General features: G+C 45.5%; 2 protein-coding genes across 2 annotated transcripts in view; both read right to left on the bottom strand.

Moving 5' to 3' along the window:
• The window catches only part of LOC139269165 (cyclic AMP-dependent transcription factor ATF-6 alpha-like), a 686,031-nt gene that overhangs the window by 447,399 nt on the left and 217,853 nt on the right, over positions 1–20,779 (bottom strand). The gene's annotated exons all lie outside the window — the stretch shown is intronic.
• LOC139268751 (cyclic AMP-dependent transcription factor ATF-6 alpha-like) overlaps positions 1–20,779 on the bottom strand; it is a 287,425-nt gene that overhangs the window by 110,387 nt on the left and 156,259 nt on the right. The window lies entirely within an intron of this gene.

Genomic DNA, 20,779 nt, shown 5'->3' with positions numbered 1-20,779 from the left:
AAACAAAATTTGACACCGAGCTACATAAGGAGATATTAGAACAGGTGACTGGTCAAAGAGGTAGGTTTTAAGGAGGATACATCTTGGAAAAGTTCTCACATCAAGAAATTTGCCAGGCAGCATCCTCCTTTCCTAAATCCATACATGTTGCTTCTTATTAAGTTATTAAGTATACAAGTACATGCCCAGCCTATCCCGAGGAAAACTTCCCATTATTTTAACCATTATTGATTGTGGACCAGCAGCTGCCTGGATCAGATGTGTTGCTATTCTGAAATATAGCCACTATATTTGCTTGCTGCCAACACTGGGGACCAGTGACAATGATTCCTCTTCAATGACAGCTGGAGCTTAGCAAATCTCCTTCCTCGTCTCCTTCAGAACCCTGGGACATATGCCATTTGCCAGGACATATGTTCGTACTAAATTCCTTCCGCTTATCAAATATCTCTGCCACAACAATGTCAAAATTCTCATATAAAAATAGGACTGCAAGTTAGACTGTTTGGTGAATCCTTGGAAAACCATTAATTTGTAATAAATATTTCATTTTTATCCTTCCTCTCCCACTACTCTTTCATTATAATAATGAAATAGTACTTCTGTTTCATGTATTATTCTCATCTCATGGGGCCTTTTTAATAACCTCTAATATCTCTTCGAACCGGTTTGAGTAAATTTCGATAATCCTTCCAGAGTTCTCCCCCGCCTTTTCCCCCCCCCCCGAAGGTTTGTGCAATCTGCTTCTTTGTCATTGCCATTTTAATTGTCCTACTTGTCTATGCTGGGGGCTACGTAGTTTGCATGCAGGTTCTTTTTTCCTCGAATATAAACTTAACTTGAAGAATCAATTTGATAAACATTCCATTTTTCCTCAATTGTGAAATCTTTTGGCAATGTTTCCCAGAAAATTTTGAGAGTTTCATTCCTTATTTCTTTGATGCTTGCCTTTTTTTAAAGATCATGGGCTAGACTTTCCATTATTATCTTTGGGCGATATTTCCGGCATTAGTGGTTGTTTTATTTTTCAGGATTGCTGGAATATCGTCCATTTTAAAAACTGCTAGTTTTTCCTTTTTAATTCGGGCGATAGCCGTAGCGATGTGAAACGGGCAATAGCGATGTATTCAGTCGTGTAAGGCTGGCATCCATAACAACAGCCATTCTGTGCATGGCCGTTTTTTTTTTGCAGTCAATTAACTTTTCCCGCGATTCGGGAGGTCAGGGATCATCTGCGCATGCTCAGAAGACAAAGGGAGGGAGATAAGGAAGGTTGTGTCGAGGCAACGGAGATGGAACACGAGGAGTCGGGAGAGAGTGATGTTATGGAGGTTCCAGGGGGGGTGGGCGAAAGCCTTTTCTGATGAAGCCAACGAAGCTCTGGTCCAAGAGGTGGAGACTATGAGGAGCCAATTAACCTGGGGTGGACGTGGGAAACCCCCCCCCCCCAGGATATACCAGCGACTATAGGTGGACATCGCTGAAGTGGTATTTTCGGCAGCCCACAACGTGAGAGGGGCAAACCAGTGCCGCAAACGCTAGAACAGTCTAGTGGCATCTGCAAGAGTAAGTATTAAATTATTAAATTTATAATTGTAATGATGCACTGACTCATGAATTAGAATGTAAATCTGCCGGATTGTAATTAAGCTGGGTAATTTTGGGTAGCTTCCCTGTTAAGGTTTGGACTGAGGTCGGAACCTGTGCCCCCAGGGCGGGGCACAGGAACCATTCCGTGCAAATGTGCATTTGTAATCTGGCTGAGATGCCGGAAACTTAAGCGACAGTGTTAATTATTATTTAAACACTTTGATCGAAAATTGGAATGACTGGAAACAGACAGACCGCAAACAGTTTAGAAGGAGAATTATTAAATTATAACACTGCTTGTGCGCTGTGAGCAACTTTTAACTTGGGCACCATCTCCTTTTTGGTTAGATTGGTGGGTGGGGCACAACTGAGCGCTGAGGGGGCTGCTCAGCTTTGCCCAGACTGTGAGTCTCTCCGGTTGCTGTCAGTCACACAATGGCCCAGCCTGGACTGGACTGGCCCTGGCTCACTGTCTGCCCTGGGACACTTGGGACATTAGCTCTAGCCACAAGGAGATCTCTGAGCACAGCCCAGGGACAGGGTACCCCCTCCCATCATGGTCCTGTCGTTGCCGAGCTCACCAGCGGTCCTGATTCCCCCCTCGGGGTCCTCCATCGATTGCAATAAATCGGCTCCCTCCCCTCAAGCGGCGAATGGCACGGCCCGTGGATGGGGCCTTTCCTGGGGATTGTAAGTGAGGGGGTTGGTGTCATGCATTAGTTCCTAACCACGATCTTATTAAATTTCTTCTCTGAACGTAGATGTTATAACTATGCATCAATTGCATACAAACCATATTAGCATATAACGTTAACGATGAATAGCATGTACAATGACTAATTGTGGATTAGTGTTTCCGTAATTGTACCTTGGCAATTAGCTAATGCCATGCTCTTGTCACATTTGCAGATGAACATATCTAAGAATCGGGTGGAGCGTGGGCGGACCAGAGGAGGGCCTGTGGATCTTTTTCAGTTAATCGACCTGGAGGAACTTGCCTCAGCCCTTGTAGGGGCGCATAACCATTCTGCCACCTGTGGTGGTGCAGATTCCGTTGTTGCGCCACGTGAGTAATGTGTAAACCAGTGGTAATTTAAAATAATTTAATGCTATTTGATTATAATATATAAATGATGTAATGTTATGCATGCAGCTTCTGTACTCTCATGTTAATTATATGTAATGTCTCTCGTTCATATTTATTGCAGTAGTGTTGCACCTTGTACATATGCCTGCGCAACGCAATCATTCTCATGTCTCCCTTCTCTTCTACTCACCTCAATTATGTTTTCCAGCTCCCTAGGCGCAACGGGATGCCCCTGGAGCATCACCCCAATTGCTGCAGGTCGTGTTAACCACGGGGGAAAGAAGATACAACCAAGGAGGATGATGAGCAGGTTGAGGAGTCTGCAGTACCTGCAGCCACGTCATCCTCAATGGATGAAGTAGCGGGGCCAAGAGGCTTAGAGCAGGGCACTCCGAGTGGTCCAGTGCCCACTTTGACCCTACGGAGGTTAGGTCGGCGAGGTAGGCACGAGCAGCAACAGGCAGATGTGAACCAGGACATGGTGTCTCTGTTGAGGGCGAGCGTCGACATTGGTCGAGAACTCCTCCAAGCGATTGGTGGGTTGACCCACATTGCCACACTATTTGCGCGAATCTCGGAGGACATGGGGCAGCTGGATGTGGCAATGCAGCGAACGGTCGACTCCGTCGATGCCATGTGGCACGTGATACTTTCGGGATACAGCACTGCACCCGAAGGTGCCCTACCACCAACGTCAATAGATGCGAGTCAGGAGGAAGCAGTTGCTTCTGACTCAGAAGACGTTTCTTCGGAAACGTCTTCTCCTGGGCCCTCTGAATTGAATCTGCCAACGTCACCCCCCCCCCCCCCCCCCACAGCAGCAGCGCTCGAGGTTTCCTGCTGCAAGACAACTTGGTCCTGTTACTAGAAAGGGGACCGTTAGTGGGAAAGGAAGGGTTATGATGAGGGGGTTAGAGGTAGAGGAGGGAAGCGTGGCCGCAGATGGGGTGGGGGAGGGACCCTTAATCTATTTTAATTAAAATTGTTGACTGTTGCTCTTATTGTTATTAAAAATTGGTTGAATGTTGGGAGTGGTGGGAGGATGTTTTGTACTGTTATCGTTATTGAAAATTTATTGTTGGGTGAAAAGTTTTGTTGACTGTTGGGGTGGGGGGGCGGGGAAAGATGGGTGTTATAGTTCGTTTACATTTTTTTTTACATCAATTTTTAAATTAATAATTTTTTTAATTGAACTTTACAATTGTTGTGTAATGTCTTCCAATAACATAAGATTAAACATCAATGCAAAGGTTGCAAACAATGGCCAGGCCAGGCTTGGATGAAACACAACGCAACTGTAACTGTCGCCAACGCAACTGCACGCAAAGCGTTCATTTATAAGCTGCTGACGCAACAGTGTTGCAGCTGTGTAACTACCACAGGGCTTTTCCAGTGGTGTGGGGGGGTGGGCAGGGGTTCACCGCCAGGCTGATTGTCCTCCCCGAGGTCCTTGTCCTCCTCCTCTTCTGTCTCCCCTCTCTCCAGAGGTGGACCGGCAGTCCCAGCTGGCAATTGTTGTCCTCTCCTGATAGTTAGTTATTGCAACGGGCAGCACACCACAATGAACTTCAGGGACCTGCTCAGGGTGGTATTATAAGTTGCCTCCTGAGTGGTCCAGGCATCTGAAGCGCTGCTTCAGCACTCCAATTGTCTTTTCCACAATATTGCATGTGACTATGTGGCTTTCGTTGCAGCGCTTCTCGGCTTCTGTCTGAGTCTTTCGCAGGGGGTCATGAGCCAGCTGGCAAGGCCATATCCTTTATCCCCCAGCATCCAACCGTGGCCCTGTGGCTGACTCTTAAAAAAGTCAGAGACAATGCTCTCATGCAAGATGTGCGCATCATGGTTGCTCCCTGGAAAATTTGCATTTACTGCCATGATTATTTGCTTGTGCACATGCAGGGAGTGAAATCCCTTTCGGTTATGGTAAACGTCTGCATCCTATAAAGGTGCTCTCAGGGCGATGTGCGTACAATCTATTGCTCCCTGCACCTTGGGGAAGTTTTCTATTCTCGAGAACCCCAAAGCCTTCTCACTTCGTGCCTGCCTGATCATAGGGGAGTTTATATAAAGTCCATCCTGCGTGCGTAAAGGGCTTCAGTCACTTGTCAAATGCAGCAATGTGTGGCGTGCTGAGAGATGCAGCAAATGTCACCAGCTGAGGCTTGAAAGGAGCCCGATGCATAGAAGGAAAGTGCCACAGTAACCTTAACCTCAACGGGCAGTGCGGTCCTGATGGTGCTGGTAGGCTGCAGATCTCCCTTACTGATGACCTCCTTTCGGAAGCGCAGCCTTCTAACGCGCGTGTTATTGGACAAGTCCAGGTATGATCGCTTATCCCTGTAAATGCGTTAGATTTAAAGTCTCCTCTCCTCAGCAGTCCGCACATAATGCTCTTCAATGAACCTTCTCCCATCTCTATTCTGCACCATGTGAGTAGTCATCAATACTGGTTGAGAAATTCCATCACTATAAATGCCCTAACCTGTCTTCAAAATTTTTAAATTGTCCTCAACAAACACAATGGCTTAGAAATCCCAGTCGTGGTCTTCCCGCGGGCAAACAACTGAAAAAGGAAAAAAAGATGCGCACTTATCTGTTGCTGCAGCGCCCTTTCAAACTTCCGAGCCTGAGGCCTCTTGTGACTGCGCGTCGCAGCGCGTGCACGTTGGGACGTGCGCAGGCCAGGAGTTGGAGACACATGGCTCTGAGCAGTCAATCAGGTGTAGTATATTCTCATTCATCGTAATAGGAGTTCCGTAAGTCCGGAACTCCTATTACTGTGAATGAGAAACTCCGCCCCCCACCAAACACCCAAAACACAATAAAAAATAGAAAATACACTACATATTTAAGATTCATTTAAATTCAAGTTCTTTAACAACAAATATTTTCCTGACTTTTTGAAAAGTTTTTTTTAATTATGCCTTAAAATAAACTTACCGTAGTGGGGAAGGTTTTTAACAATAAAATGTGTTTTTATAACTTTATTTTAAAATTTTTTTGTGTATTTTTAAACACGTGCACCTGTAAAAGTGGGCCATACGCCTGCTTTTTCAGGCGCAAGATTTTTGAGGCCATTTGCTGAGCAAGATATGTGTAAATATTGGAAATCATGCCCTGCAAGTGTCCTCGCTCCTAATCTGCGGATGATCGGTCAAGCCAGAAACTTAACAGATCGGAAAAAACGGTTTTCAGTGCATGTTGGACGGCGCAGATACAATGGTAAGTACTGCAGGGAATAGAATACGGCCAGAGTGATCTCCTGGACTAGTTTCGTTAGCTTGGATGGGTCGGAGAGGAATTTTCCCAGATTATTTTCTCCCTAAATTGGCCTGGGTTTTTACCTGGTTTTTGCCTCTCCCAGGTGATCACATGGCTCTGGTTGGGGTGGAGTATAGAATGTTTCAGTATAAGGGGTGTCGCAGTTGTGTGAGGCGGACTGGATGGGCTGGATGCTCTTTGCCTTTCCGTCATTGTTGATAGGTTTCTATGTAACCTTTAGGGCTGCTGACCAAGGGCCATGCAGCTCTTTGTTAGCCGGCGTGGACACAATGGGCCGAAATGGCCACCTTCTGCACTGTAAATTTCTATGTTTCTATGAATATTTGCAGGAAATTCCCCTAAAAATTTGTACGATGAGATAACATGGAAAAAATGAAGAGTGTTGGAGCGCAGCTGCTCAATTTATCAATTTCAAAATGACTCCATTAACTACTGCCCCAAAACACTAATTTTGAAAGAAAATTACTGAAAATTCATCTGGTACACTGAACTCGACCAGTCAGACACAATTAACCTAAATGTTTTTTGCAACTGATGTGTGCATTAATTACTAATTTATCCAAATAGTCTTGTGGTTCTTTCTGTGAAAACCACTTTGTCATAATGCTTCACTGCATCATGAGTCAAGTAGTATGGTTGACCAAGGAGAAAATGTCAATCCACAACATGTGATATAGATATTTTCAAAAGGCAAGTTCAGAGCAGAAAGATGCTTCAAAAATACAGATTTATTCTTCCTGTGCAAAGTGCCAATGAAAAGCCGTTCACCCACAGAATGAAGTCACCAGTGATTACCGAGTTCCAAGTGGCGGTTCACTCATGAGTATAAAGAATTGAGGAAATTGAATTAAAATAATAATGCAGTTCGTGACAAGTGTTTGAATGTGCAAAGGAAAGCCATTGGATGATTGAGGCTGCTTTTTAAAAATAGCAAAATATACAATGTTATAATTTTATTTTGTATATTAAGTTGCACATTCTAATAGATGCAAAAATTAACTTCCTTCTCTGGCACTGAGAACAACAGCAGGAAGGTGAGCACTATGATTTTCTTCTCCTTACAAAGAAATAGAGCATGTTCACTAATGAAGCAAGAGAAACTCTGATCACGACAAATAGCATCTTGGATGTGACTTTGAGCAGAAACACGATATTAAAAACACCGGCTTCTGAAGCTGCAATACCAGGCTCGGTCATACATGTGGATTTTAACTCCATCTTTACTTTGCTTAGTTCTGAGTTCTTCACTGACCAATACAAGTAGAAAATGAATATTGCTGCTGGCATTGAGGATGCCACCAATTTGTACGTGCGTCAATCAGTCTACACTCCCTCTTTAAAACTTCAATGTTCAACCATACTTTCAGACGGGAAAATGCTCCTGAGCCTTTTACATTGTCTGAGTTAAACCCTGCCTTTAGGTGCAGCAGACAAGACTGCTAGCTTATTTACACAAAACATCATCATCATAGGCAGTCCCTCGAAATCGAGGAAGACTTGCTTCCACTCTAAAAGTGAGTTCTCAGGTGACTGAACAGTCCAATACGGGAATTATAGGGGCCAAGTTTCAGCCTGAGTTGCTCCTGATTTTTTGGAGCAACTGGTTTAGAATGGGGTATCTTAGAAATTTGAATTCTCGGCATTTAGTTTGCTCCAGTTCTAGTCAGTTAGAACAGTTTCACTTTGGAACAGAATTTCTTTTTCAAAAGGGGGCGTGTCCGCCCACTTACGCCTGTTTTCAAAGTTTAGGCAGTGAAAACTTACTCCAAACTAACTTAGAATGGAGTAAGTGAAGACTTTTGTACGCTCGAAAAAACCTTGTCTACACTTTAGAAAATCAGGCGTAGGTTACAAATCAGGCGTAGGGAATGGGGGGGTGGGGCTAGGGTTTAAAGGGAAGTTTACAAACATTAAACACTTCAGTTTTACAAATAAAGAGCCATCATCAATAATAAATGAAAAATACATCAATAAATCAACCAATAAATCAATCAAAAAAAATTAATAAAAAATAATTTTAAAAAAAATCAATAAATAAAACATTTTCTACTTACCGACTGCAGCACCGGGAGTCCTCCAACAGCATGCTGGGACGGCCCGCCCCCCCCCCCAGTGTGTCTCTGTCAGTGTCTCTCACTCTCTGTCTGTCAGTGTCTGTGTTTCTAACAGCGAGGGAAGGGGGAGAACGTGGGTGGGAATGGGGAGGGGGAGAAGGGGGGTGGGTGGGAGGAGGAGGAGGGGGGTGGGGGAGGAGGAGGAGGGGGGTGGGGGGGGAGGTGGAAGGGGAGGGGGAGGAGGAGGTGGGTTGGGGAGGAGGAGGGGGTGGGGGAGAGGAGGTGGGGTGGGGAGGAAGAGGGGGGAGGAGAAGGGGGGGAGAGGAGGGGGGGGAGAAAGGGAGAGAAGGGAGAGAGGATGGAGGGAGGGAGGGATGGAGAGGGGGAGAAGGGATAGGGGATGGAGGGAGGGAAGGAAGAGAGAGAAGGAGGCTGAACGGCCGGGCCCAAGACTTCGGGCTGGATTTACAGGTAGGTGGCGTCGGGTCTTGGGCGGGGGGGGGGCGAGGGTCGCGGAGGTGTCCGGGGTGAGGAGGGGGGAGAGTCGCGGAGGTCGGGGGGGTGGGAAAGTCGCGGGGGTCCGGTGGGGGAAAGAGTCGCGGAGGTCGGGGAGGTGGGAGAGTCGCGGAGGTCAGGTCAGGTCACCGGGGGGCAGGGTGAAGCAGAGGTCGAGTCGGGTCCGGTCGGGTGCGAGTGAGGCCATTCGGCCAGGGCTAGGGGCTGCGTGCTTCGGGCCCCTCCCACAGTTTTGGGCGCCTGGAGCTACTGCACATGTGCGCCCACTGTAACGCGCATGTGCAGAGGTCCCGGCACTGTTTTCAGCGCAGGGACCTGGCTCCGCCCCCTACAGCTTGTGCTGCACCGCGCTCAGATCCAGAGGGCCTGCAGGGAGCCGGAAAATAGGTAAATTTTTTTTAGGCGCACTTTGTGGTTAGAAAAACGGGCGTCCAGGTCCGGGCTGCGCCGTTTTAGGCGCAGCCCGAAACTTGGGCCCATAGTCTCTGTCATAGCTGGGACAGACAGTCGTTGAAGGAAAGGGTGAGTGAGACTGGTTTGCCGCACGCTCCTTCCGCTTGGTTTCTGCATGCTCTTGGTGATGAGACTCGAGGGGCTCAGCGCCCTCCCGGATGCACTTCCTCCACTTAGGGCGGTCTTTGGCCAAGTGTCGGTGGGGATGTTGCATTTTATCACGAAACATCAACTCAAGACACAAGTAGCAACACTGGCAGAGTCCAACATCAACAGCGATACTAAGTCCTGTTGTTTCACATTCCCATCATAGTCGCCCCACCCCAACTCCTAAACTGCACAAAGAAAGCAAACTTACTGCTTTTCTGTTGAATTTTAAGCTGACATTTTCGACCTTTCACATTTACTAAAGAATGGTAACGAGTGCAAAACGACACCACGATGGAGAAATTTGATGTTCCACAAATATAAAATTAGATTTTTAGGGCCAGAACGGTTGTTCAGCATTCAATACACCATTAAAACCCCAGTTACACCTATTCCAACAAGGCTTAATTTTTTAATGGGATGTTTAACAGCGTGATTAGATCGGAAAAGCTTAAGTTTTTGATAGTTCAACTGATTTCACTGAGTGTCGGCTCTGAGAGAGTGGGGGTGGGGGGAGTGTGTCCACAACACAGCCTGTGGCGGAGCAGGGAATGACTGACCGCAACTTCGGGATTTCCGCGTTTAGCTGCGCATGCGCTAAATCCTGAAGATACGGTCAGTTTCAGAGGGGTAAGACGCTGACAGTTCACCGCAAAATCCAGGCCGCTGTAAATTAGAAGGTATAACCCTTCTCTCGTTATGAAAATAGTGCATCACTCAATTTATGAGCTACACCACGGGAGATTAACTCATAGATGATAAAATGTAGGACTTATTCAAAATAATCCTTCTGATCAGGCTCCGTAACATGAAATATTACTGAAAAATTACTTGCGGCCAGACAAAAAGGACTAGAACATATAAGAGAACAAAAAAAACTTGCATAAAAATTTTTTTTGGTATTTTTAACAAGCAGCCTCAATTACCACTGAAGTGTGATCATACCCTTCATCATTTTTCTTTGACAACTGTGCTGTCCAAACATCCCTCCTTCTCCAACATGCTATTTCAGGGTATTTAATGTCATTCGTAGTGTTAAGTGTTAGAGATGAGGGGGTCAAAATTCAGGCGTGCCAAAAACCTGGCGCACCTACAATTTCTTACCTGATTTTATCGCCGTATGGGAAGAGGTCGACTCCCGATCGATATTCAGGTGTTTGTCGTTTTTTTCGACAAGACCGCAAGTCGATCATAATAGGGGCGGAAGTGCGGCGGTAAGTGCTGGTGAGGGGCGGAAATTGGGGCGGGACCGAGTCTCCGCCGCTGTCACTCAGCAGCGGGGCGCCCACTTATTCTAAGATCATGCCCTCTAGTTCTAGTCACCCCCAAAAGTGGAAACATTCTCTCTGCATCCACCTTGTCAAGCCCCCACATAATCTTATACGTCTCGATAAGATCACCTCTCATTCTTCTGAATTCCAATGAGTAGAGGCCCAACACCTACTCAACTTTTCTTCATAAGTCAACCCCCTCATTTAAAGGGTAGGTTTGGCCACTGGGCCACCAGGGAAGGTTTCGGCCGGGCCAGCGGCCTGGCACCCGAGGGGGAAGTCGGCCGGCAAAAAAAAACATGGCCGCGGCAGTGCTCCCTCCCCTTGAAGGGCCTCCACGCTGCCGTGCCGCACACACACAAAGCGAGATGCCCAGACAGAAAAAGCTGTCGGGGGCACTACGCGGCAAAGCAAAGATTTTTGGAGGTAAATTTGGAGCAGATTGTGATCTAGGTGTGCGCTTTGATGATGCGCTTGCGACGGTCGGCAGCAGCGGGGCAGAAGTGGGGGCAGGCCGAAAAATCTCCAAGTTGAATTAGGGTCGTGGCGGCCAATGGACTGCAACGTGGCGGCCACTCGATTCCGCCGCATGGCTGCCGCAAAACGGGGGTAACGGGCCTTATCCGGACCCTGAATTTCAGCCCCGAGAAATCCACCAGAAGGTCTTGGCAAATTGTTTCAATGGATGTAGATGAAATGTCTTCAGTTCTTGCACGAAGTTAGTTCATGCTTTTTGGTGGCGTTCATTAAAACTGACATATCAGAGTCTCACTTACATTAAAAGTTTACACGTTAACTTGCAGCAAGGTGAAGCAGCTTATTTCAGCAAGTGTCAGCAACTGCTGGTCTTTTGCTTGGTCCCAATGTTAAGTCAAATCACTGAATGACTGGCAGAAACAATTTTAACCAGCGCAGCCATGTGTCCGACTGCCAGATGCACAGCTAACGTTCCAGCTGGACACTGCAGAAAGCATCTGCACTGTCAACGATTCAAAAGACTGTCAACAAAGTGGAAAGTATTGTTGTGCCATTACATGTCATTAGCACACCGTGTCCTTGAAATGACACCGATTAGAATAGTGTGCAAATGTTTTACACGTTGAAATTAAATTCCTTTATTTAGCAGAGGTGTTAACCCGTTGATATAATTAGATAGAAATTACAGCACAGAAATATTCAGCCAAACTGGTCCATGCCTGTGTTTATGTTCCACTTGAGCCTCCGCCACTAACTCATCTCACCCCATTACTATATCCTTCTATTCCTTTCTCCCTTAGCTGGTTATTTAGCTTCCCCTTAAATGCATCTATGCTATTCCATATGGTCGCAAGTTCTACATTCTAACCACTTTCTCAGCAAAGAAGTTTCTCCTGAATTCCTTCTTGGATTTATTAGTGACTATCTTATATTTATTGACCCTAAGCACTGAACTAACCTACAAGTGGAAACATATTTTCCAAGTCTATTCTATCAAACTCATTCATAATTTTAAAGACCGAGATTAGGTCACCCCTCAGCCTTTTCTTTTCCAGAGAAAAGAACCCCAAGCCTGTTTAGTCTTTCCTGATTGTTGTAGCCTCTCGGTTATGGTATCAGCCTTGTAAACTCCTCTCAAGAGAGTTGTGAAAGGAATGTCACATGAACATGTTTAGGGTTTACACACTATCAGGCCTGATTAACCTTGACATACTGTCCAACAGACATTTATGGACAAACCATGACTACCACAAGGAATTCTTGACCCGAGTTCCGGAATTCAATATTGGACTAAACTGACCATGTTATTTTTAAATCACACATTTAAACCACTTAACATGTAACTCTATTGAAAAGGGAACCTTGAACAGCATTTAAATCCCAAATAATGCGCTTTACATAATTAAAATAAAAGACTATACTAAGAAGCAATAAGATCAATAAGTTATGGTTGCTGGGTTCAGGAGACAGTTATAAGCTGCCTGTGGATTTTACCTGATATTAACAGTTAATAACTGATTACAGCCACGCAATCACTTCTGGCTACCTATTATTGTATCGATCTGGGTTTCAAGTGATAACATTCAGAAAGCTTCGTGTGTCCATTTAGAAGTCACAGGGATACTTGTGATGAATCAATGGCCCATAATTTGTGGTCGGCGGCGAAGCAAAGCCGCTGGCCCTGAAGAAAGCTGCCCACAGGGATCCCTGTGGTGAGAAGTCTGTCTTTTTTGCCGTTCAATTGATTTCAGCACTCTGTAATGGGAATTCCTAATGCGATGTTGCTGTGATGTCAACAAGCTGTCGAAGCAGCCATTCACATTGCAGAATACACTCAGACAGGAAACGAAAAGCTTCTTTAATGCGGATTTAAAAAAAATGTTAGAGAGCAAAATAAGGATTGGGACACATTGGGATACAGTAGAAGCTGCAATATAAGGAACAAACATTAAAAAAAAAAGTTTTTCCAATTTTTTCTTAATTGTAATTTTTATCACAATGGAAAAATTTGACACTCCTCAAATATAAAAAATAGTTTTTCATGGCCAGAACGTTTGTTTATCAATCAATACACTGATAAAACCCCAGTTAAACCTATTCCAACAAGGCTCAACATTTAATGGGGTATTTAACAACAATATTACCGCAGAAAAGCTCAAGTTTTCATCAATTTCACTGATTGGCAGCTATGGGGACTGGGGGCCACAGTGTAGCCAGTATTGGAGCAGCAAATGACTGACCGCAACTTCAGGATTTCCACGTTTAGATGTGCATACACTAAATCCTGAAGTTGTCATCAGTTTCAGAGGGGTAATGATGGCAAACGCTGTTAGTTTGCTGTCATAACCCACCGCAAATTCCAGGCTTAGGTTTAAGATTTACAGTTTGCAGATGGCTTAAACATTTTTGATAGGATCTGAAAATTTTTCTTGTCTAATCTTCAATGATCCACCCTTGTTAATTGATTTAAGTTGCACTCTCCCTCATCAGACATGGGGCTGTATTTCCGGGTGTCTAATGCCTCAGTTAGTGGCCAGTTAATGGAAGTGCAATGTTTAGCGCCCCGACTGAAAATTCATTAGAGGTTCACCAGGAGTGTAAACAATAACGCCTGGCTGCTGACGATCACTCCGATCATGACGTATTCCTGGTGTAAAGTTCATTGCGGCCGCCTCAATTGAGCGCCCGACAAGAATAACGTCTGGAAAAACAGTCGGCACAGGCTTGCACTGGTCATTAACTGATGGCTACTTAAAGGGATGAGAAAGAGCTTCTGTCAGAGGTCACAGTCAGTGCAATGTTTACACAGAGCACAGCAGTGAGCCTCCGAGTTTGCAGCGGAAGACACAAATAAGAGTTCAGCTTGAGAAAAAGTGATTTTGAAAACTTTAATGGGGGCATTACTATGCAGCGCCTTCAAGATGCGGCTTTTCCCGGGTTCTGAATCGGAGTTCGGCGCATGCCCAATGACTTGGTTAAATTTAGCGCAGCATTTTCATTAGCATCCCCCCAGCTCAGGTATGCAATGGCTGATTTATCGCCCGTCAGCTCTTTGACTAATTCTGACGACTTTCTGGGTGGAGGGCACAAACTTTTTCAAGGCGCGAAAATTACCGCTCTGCCTCGGGTACCACCTCAAATGAGGCGCGACCAAATTTCTCCTCCATGTTGTTTCATCCCCATCATAACATAATCAGAACATGGCCCTTTGTAATGGAGCTATATTACTGTCTCGAACATCAGTTTTCAAAGACATGTACAGACATTAAAGGGATACTTAATGCAAATAATGTAACCTGAACAAATGTTTCATTCGAAAAATAAATTGGATAAACCCTAGATATGTCACGCTTCATTTGAATTACTTCCAAAGGAATAATTTGATTTTGAGGCAAGTGCATTCTCAGTCTAAAATCTTTCCGTCTAAAGAATGAACACAATGGACACTGACAAAACAAATGGTGCCAAAGAAGAATCTTTTCTTTCTAAGAAATTCGACTACACCAGAATAAATCTGATGGAAAACAGAACTGACTATGAATGTGCAAAACTGAACAAAAACAAAACCATTCCCGGCACCATCTATTCGTGCATTGTAGCCGGCAGTAATCAGCCAGGCAATGAGCAACAAGAACAAAGTCAAATCCTTGGCTTATTGGCAGACGAGGCGGGCAAAGACCTGAGGAGGAAATGTAGCAGCCTTACAGCAAAGTTTATACAGGTTTGGCTGGAACTTGCAGGGAAAGTGAATCCAAAAACAACAAGCAGTGTTGAATAATTCCATTTTATCAGGGGCTATTAACATTTAGGTTGCTGTAAATCTGAACTGTTTTGAGTACAGCAGATATCTGCTGGTAGCAGGCAGAGAGTGACTGAAGAAACAGACAGTCCATGTGTTGCAAGCCATAGGATGGGAAATAACCATTGTGACTCATGGTGCAGTTTTGTCCTCCAACTCATTCTTTCCCAGGAAACTGAACTATGGAATTCATCCCTGTGCTGCCTTGCCTGCCTCCCACAGGATTGTCAACAGGACTGCAAAACCCCACCTTCGTGTCACCTCACTACTACTTTATCGCATCTTCTCTGATTCTTTTCATCCTGTGGTATCTTACACAATAGACAATGGCCTCTTAGCATGGTTTCAGAGAGAGAGAAAAAAATCACCCAGCAAATTCCCAATTCACAGAAAAGGTGTAATAATTGCAAACAGATGTGACTTGACCAAACCAAGTCTGCAATCTGTGTGGTTGACATTTAAAACGAATAACTTTGTCTTTATTTACCAAAGGGTTGGCATAAACAAAGTAGAATGCAAAAGACACATGGCAGATCCATTTTATTTCATTTGTGGGACAGATCATACTTCACTCCAGAATTTATTACTTCAAAGTAATCCTATCAGCTTACATAGGCTACAAATTGTAACCCACTGCTCCTCCATGACATTGCACAAGCTGCCATAGACAATTATGTCTGGGAGGGCAGCGGATACACACATGCAGCATAACTATAATCGGAGAAGAGAAAAGATGCATCTGTGTCATGGTCAGGAAGGCCACTGATATGAAGAATACAAATTGGCTCAAGAGACAATGAGCTGTGTTTTTCTAAGAGAAATAAAATGATATAGCGAGTTTGAAGAGTTCAACTACAAAAAAGTAGCCAGTTGGTTGGGTAAAATGGCCTTTACTGTTCCGAAAAAAGATCAGTTATGATGTTGTATTGCCAATTATCTTTAATTTAACTTACAGACTTAATCATTTTACTGCTTTTGTTCTATAAAGTGAACAAACTTGAAAAATCAGTCACTTTGTATGGAGACCAAGTATATTTTTGTCGGTAACAACAGGAAGGGTTAGAAAAGGATTAGTGACATCAACAAGCTGTCTAAGCAGCCAATCACAGTGAAGAATTCCCACAGACAACAAACCAGGAAATGAGAAGCTGCTTTTATCCGGACTTTTAAAAAATGTTAGAGAGTAAAAATAAAGATTGGGACTTTCACTTGGGGATAAGGTAGAAGCTGAAATATCATAAACAAACTTTAAAACTTTTTAAAAAGCTTTTTTGAAAACTGTAATTTTTATCATAATAGATAAACTTGACACACCACAAATATAAGAATTAGTTTTTCAAGGCCAGAAATGTTGATTAACAGTCAATATGCTGTTAAACTCCCAGTTATACCTATTCAAACAAAGCTGAACATTTAATGGGGTATTTAACAGCAATATTACCGCGGAAAAGACCAAGTTTTCGCCAGTTTCACTGATTGCTAGCTATCATAGAATCATAGAAATTTACAGCACAGCTGCGGGCCATTTCGGCCCATCGTGTCCGCGCCGGCCAACAAAGAGCTATCCAGCTAAATACCACTTTCCAGCTCTTGGTTCGTAGCCCTGTAGGTTACGGCACTTCAAGTGCACATCCAAGCACTTTTTAAATGCGGTGAGGGTTCTGTCTCTACCAGCCTTTCAGGCAGTGGGTTCCAGACCCCCACCACCCTCTGGATGAAGGAATTTCCCCATAAATCTCTTCTAAACCTCCTACCAATTACTTTAAATCTTCGCCCGCTGGTTGTTGACCCCTCTGCTAAGGAATATAGGTCCTTCCTATCCACTCATAATTTTATACACCTCAATAAGGTCTCCCCTTGGCTTCCTCTGTTCCAAAGAAAACAAACCAGCCTATGCAATCTTTCCACATAGCCAAAACATCCTTGTAAATCTCCTCTGTACCCTCTCTCATGCAATCACATCTTTCTTGTAATGTGGTGACCAGAACTGCACGCAGTACTCTAGCTGTGGCCTAACTAGTGTTTTATACAGTTCAAGCATAACCTCTCTGCTCTTGTAGTCTATGCCTCGGCTAATAAAGGAAAGTATTTTGCATGCCTTCTTAACCACCTGATCTACCTGGCCTACCTTCAGGGATCTGTGGACATGCACTCCAAGGTCCCTTTGTTGCTCTACACTTCTCAGTGTCCCATCATTTAATGTGTATTCCCTTGCCTTGTTAGCCCTTCTCAAATGCATTACCTCACACTTCTCCAGATTGAATTCCATTTGCCACTGTTCTGCCCACCTGATCAGTTCATTGATATCTTCCTGCAGTCTACAGCTTTCTTTTTCATTATCAGCCACACAGCCAATTTTTCAAACTTCTTGATTATAGCCCCTACATTCAAGTCTAAATCATTAATATATATCACAAAGAGCAAGGGACCTCGTACTGAGCCCTGCGGAACCCCACTGGAAACAGCCTTTCGGTCACAAAAATACCCATCAACCATTACTCTTTGCCACTGAGCCAATTTTGGATCCAACTTGCCACTTTGCCCTGGATCCCATGGGCTATGTCCTGGTGGGAATGGTTGGGGTCCACAGTGCAGCCAGTGTCGGAGCAGTGAATAACTGACTTCAACTTCAGGATTTCTGCGTTTAGATGCGCATGCGCTAAATCCTGAAGTTGCGGTCAGTTTCGGAGGGGTAATGACACAAATTCTGGGCCAATATGTTTAGTGTTTCTGGGAATTCAGAAGATCACACTGCCCTCAGTCTGCAAATGCTGCATTCCAATTGAATACCATATAAAAATCGTAACCATTAAATATTGCATTTCGAATGGGATTAAAAGGCAGAAAGGAAACAACACCTTTCCACTGTTCCGGAAATGGAACCACACAAAGTAAGAATGTGTCACCGATCAAGCAAAAGGCCAATCTAATGTAATGTAATGTAGTCATACATTTAATAGAAATGCAGACTGGAGTTGGCTTTCCCTACCCCCTCTCTGCCAATCATGCCTCCTCTGGCGAGGCATAATTGGCAGAGAGGGGGTAGGGAAAGCCAACTCCGGTGGTACCCTACTCCTGACAAAATGTCTAGAACATGAACTCATCACCAACACCCTGTTCCGCCAGAGGGACAAATGCAAGGCATTGTGGCAACACCCTCGCTCCAAACACTGGCATCTGCTTAACTATGTCATCGTCCCAGCCAGGGATCGCAAGGATGTGCACATCACCCGCGCCATGACAGGAGCTGACGACTGCTGGACAGACCACCGCCTAATCCGATCCATCATCAATATTAACATTGCCCCAAAGCAGAGGGGACAGCAGAAGCAATTCCGCAAAAAAGTTAATGCTGGGGCACTTAGAGACCCAGCTAAGAGAGCCCTATACAGCCAGCGCCTCACAGCCAATCTGGCGTGCCTTGATGACCCTGAGATGCTGAATCCCCATAGCGCTTGGTCTGCCCTCCAGTCCTCTATAACCAGTGCCTGTGAAGAGACACTTGGTCACTCAACCAGAAAACACCAGGACTGGTTTGATGAAAATGATCAGGAGATCGAAGAACTAATAGATCGCAAGTGCAAAGCATTTCTGAGCCTCAAGCAACAGCCCAACTCAGGAGCTGCAAAACAACATTACAGACGGCTCAATGCTCAGGTCCAACAAAAAACTCAGGACCTAAAGAACAGGTGGTGGATGGAGAAAGTATAGAAGATACAACAACTGGTCGACAGCCACGATATGCGAGGATTCCTCGCTGCATCAAGGCCACCTACGGTCCAAATTCCCAAGGCATCACCCCACTCCTGGCCAAGAACAGGGAAACACTCATCAAGGACATCGAGGCTGTCAGGGCCGGATGGAAGGAGCACTTTGAAGAAGATCTCCTCAATCGAGACTCTGCCTTTGACTCAAGTGTTCTCGATTCCATCCCGCAGCATGCGACCCGCCATCAACTCAGTGAAACTCCAATGTTGCACGAGGTAGGCAAAGTCATAAAACAGCTTAAGAATAACAAGGCTATGGGTGCGGATGGAATCCCTGCTGACGCGCTAATATATGGTGGAGAGGCGCTATTGGCACGGATACATGACCTCATCTCTCTCATCTGGAGGAAGGAGAGCATGCCGGGAGATCTGAGAGATGCAGTGATTGTGACCATTTTTAAAAAGGGGGACAAGTCCGACTGCGGCAACTACAGGGGAATCTCCCTGCTTTCAGCCACTGGGAAAGTTGTCGCTCGAGTTCTCCTCAATCTCTGTGGCCGAGGAGCTCCTCCCGGAATCACAATGCGGATTTCGTCCCCTACGGGGCACAACAGACATGATCTTTGCAGCGGGGCAGTTGCAGGAAAAATGCAGGGCGTAGTGCCAGCCTTTATACATGGCCTTTTTCTATCTTACAAAGGCCTTTGACACTGTCAACCGTGAGGGTCTATGGAGCGTCCTCCTCCGTTTCGGATGCCCCCAAAAGTTTGTTAACATCCTTCACCTGTTTCACGATGACATGCAGGCCGTGATCCTTACCAACGGATCCATTACAGAGCCAGTCCACATCCAGACTGGGGTCAAACAGGGCTGCGTTATCGCTCCAACCCTCTTCTCAATCTTCTTCGTCGCCATGCTCCACCTCAGAATCAACAAGCTCCCCGCTGGAGTGGAACTAAATTACAGAACCAGTGGGAAGTTGTTTAACCTACGCCACCTCCAGGATAGGTCCAAGATCACCCCAACCTCTGTCGTTGAGCTGCAGTATGCGGACGACGCCTGCATCTGTGCACTTTCAGAGGCTGAACTCCAGGATATAGTCAATGTATTCATTGAGGCATATGAAAGCATGGGCCTTACGCTTAACATCCGTAAGACAAAGGTCCTCCACCAGCCTGTCACCGCCACACAGCACTGCCCTCTAATAATCAAGATCCATGGCACGGCCCTGGACAACGTGGACCATTTCCCATATCTCGGGAGCCTCTTATCAACAAAGGCAGACATTGATGCAGAGATTCAGCATCGCCTCCAGTGCGCCGGTGCAGCCTTTGGCCGTCTGAGGAAAAGAGTGTTTGAAGACCAGGCCCTCAAATCTACCACCAAACTCATGGTCGACAGGGCTGTAGTAATACCCGCCCTCCTGTATGGATCTGAGGCATGGACGATGTATAGAAGGCACCTCAAGTCGCTGGAGATATATCACCAACGATGTCTCCGCAAGATCCTGCAAATTCCCTGGGAGGACAGGCGCATCAACATCAGTGTCCTCAACCAGGCTACATCCCCAGTATTGAAGCGCTGACCACACTCGATCAGCTTCGCTGGGCAGACCACATAGTGCGCAGGCCAGATATGAGACTCACTAAGCAAATGCTTTATGCGGAGCTCCTTCATGGTAGACGAGCCAAAGGAGGACAGCGGAAACGTTATAAGGACACCCTCAAAACCTCCCTGGTAAAGTGCGACATCACCACTGACACCTGGGAGACCCTGGCCGCAGACCGCCCGAGGTGGAGAAAGTCCATCCGGGAGGGCGTTGAGCTCTTCGAGACTCAACGCAAAGAGCATGAAGAGGCCAAGCGCAGGCAACGGAAGGAGCGCGCGGCAAACCAGCCCCACTGACCCCTTCCCTCGACGAATGTCTGTCCCACCTGTAACAGGATCTGTGGCTCTCGTATCGGACTGTTCAGCCATCAAAGAACTCACTTTGGGAGTGGAAGCAAGTCCTCCTCGATTTCAAGGGACTGCCTATGATGATGATGAGAAATGCAGACAAAAAAAGAGATAGGAGCTTTCACTCTAACGAAGGATGCATTATGGAGAGCGGTGTTAAAAGTTGCCCATTTAAATCTATGGTCCTCTTCCACACAAACTCCATCCAATACCATAAGCTACAAGTGCTGTCACTGACACACATTTGGAACACAATGAAGATAGCAAGATTGTTGGGGGGTCAAAGAGCACAGCTATTTCCCGATGATCACTTCTGAAGAGGTCATTCCTTACTGTAGTCACATCTGAAACTGGATGCATTACAGTGAATTGTAACTTACACCGATTTAGATGAAGCGGGTACGGTGAACCTGATACCTGTTCCAACGGAACTATTC

This window comes from Pristiophorus japonicus, chromosome 8, assembly GCF_044704955.1.
Source record: "Pristiophorus japonicus isolate sPriJap1 chromosome 8, sPriJap1.hap1, whole genome shotgun sequence".
Taxonomy (NCBI): Eukaryota; Metazoa; Chordata; class Chondrichthyes; family Pristiophoridae; genus Pristiophorus; species Pristiophorus japonicus.
This window is presented reverse-complemented; position numbering and strand designations above follow the sequence as displayed.